The sequence below is a fragment of the Lupinus angustifolius genome, chromosome LG20 (genome assembly GCF_001865875.1).
Source record: "Lupinus angustifolius cultivar Tanjil chromosome LG20, LupAngTanjil_v1.0, whole genome shotgun sequence".
NCBI lineage: Eukaryota > Viridiplantae > Streptophyta > Magnoliopsida > Fabales > Fabaceae > Lupinus > Lupinus angustifolius.
Window position 1 is genome coordinate 4,729,982 of NC_032028.1, and position 2,286 is coordinate 4,732,267.

The window sequence follows — 2,286 nt, forward strand, 5'->3', positions numbered from 1 at the left end:
CATCCTCATCCTCATCCTCATCCTCATACTCAGCCTCATCCCAATCCTCATATGCATCCTCATCCTCATCCTCATCCCCATCCTCATGCTCATCCCCATCCTCATGCTGATCCTCATCCTCATCGTAGTCATTTTCATCCCCATTCTAACCCTAATCTGAATCTTAATCCTATACCTAATCCTAAACCTATTCCCCATCCTCATCCTCATCCTTGTCCTCATCCTCATCCTTGTCCTCATCCTCATCCTTGTCCTCATCCTCATCCTTGTCCTCATCCTCATCCTCATCCTCATCCTCATCCTAATCCTTACCCTTATCCTCACCCTAACTCTTATCCTAATCCTCATTCCCGTCCTCATCCTCATGCTAATCCTCATCCTCATCATCATGCTCATCCTGGCCCTCATCCTAATCCTAATCCTAATCCTGATCCTCTTCCTCATCCTTATCCTAGTCCCCATCCTCATCCACATCCTCATCCTCATCCTCATCCTCATCCTCATCCTCGTCGTCATCGTCGTGCTCATCCTCATCCTAATCCCAACCCAAATCCTAATCCTCATCCTCATCCCCATCCCCATTCTAATCCTCATCCTAATCCAAATCCTAATCCTAATCCTTATCCTCATCCACATCCTCGTCCTCATCCTCATCCTCATAGTCATCCTCATCCTCATCCTCATCCTCTCCTAACCCTAATCCTAATCATAACCCTAGTCATAATCCTCATCCTCATCCTCATGCTCATCCTCATGCTCATCCTCATCCTCATCCTCATCCTGTTCCTAACCCTAATCCAAATCCTAATCCCAATCCTCATCCTCAACCTCATCCTAATGCTCATTCTTATCCTAATCCCCATCCCCATCCTCATCCACATCCTCATCCTCATCCACATCCTCATCCTCATCCTCATCCTCATCCTCATCCTAATCCTCAGCCTCATCCCCGTCGTCATCCTCATCCCCATCCTCATCCTCATCCACATCATCATACCCATCCCCCTACTCGTTTCCATCTGCATCCTCATCCTCATCCCCATCTCCATCCTCACACTCATCCGCATCGTCATCCTCATCCTAATCCTAATCCTAATCCTTATCCTCGTCCTCATTCCCATCCCCGTCCTCATCCTCATCCTCATCCTCATCCTCATCCTCATCCTCATCCTCATCCTCATATTCAGCCTCATATTCAGCCTCATCCCCATCCTCAAATGCATCCTCATCCTCATCCTCATCCCAATCCTCATGCTCATCCTCATCCTAATCCTAAACCAAGTCCTAATCCTAATCCTAATCCTCATCGTAATCCTAATCCTCATCTAAATCATCATCTTCATCCTCATCCTCATCCTCATCCTCATAGTCATCTTCATCCTCATCCTCATTCTCATCCTCATCCTAAACCTCAACCTAATCCACATCCTCATCCTCATCCTCATGCTCATCCTCATCCTCATCCTCTCCACATCTTCATCCTCATCCTCATCCTCATCCTCATAGTCATCTTCATCCTCATCCTCATTCTCATCCTCATCCTAAACCTCAACCTAATCCACATCCTCATCCTCATCCTCATGCTCATCCTCATCCTCATCCTCTCCACATCTTCATCCTCATCCTCATCCTCATCCTCATCCTCATCCTCATCCTCATCCTATTCCTAACCCTAATCTTAATCTTAATCCTAATCGTAATCCTCATCTTCATCCTCATCCTAATGATCATTCTTATCCTAATCTCCATCCCCATCCTCATCCACATCCTCATCCTCATCCACATCCTAATCCTCATTCTCATCCTCATCCTCATCCTAATCCTCAGCCTTATCCCCATCGTCATCCTTATCCCCATCCTCATCCTCATACTCATCTTCATCTGCATCCTGATCCTCATCCCCATCCCCATCCTCATCCTCATCCTCATCCTCATCCCCACCGTCATCCTTATCCCCATCGTCATCCTCATCCTTGACCTCGACCTCATCCTTCATCCTCATCCTCATCCTCGACCTCGACCTCATCTTTCTTCCTCATCCTCATCCTCATCCTCTTCCTTATCCTCATCCTAATCCTCATCCTCATCGTCATGCTCATCCTCTTCTTCCTCTTCATCCTTCATCCTCATCCTTATCCTAATCTTCATCCTCATCCTCATCCTCATCCTTCACCCTCATCCTTTTGCTCTTCCTCATCCTCATCCTCATCCTCATCCCCATACCCATCCCCATCCCCATCCCCATCCCCATCCTAATCCTAATCCTAATCCTAACCCTAATCCTAA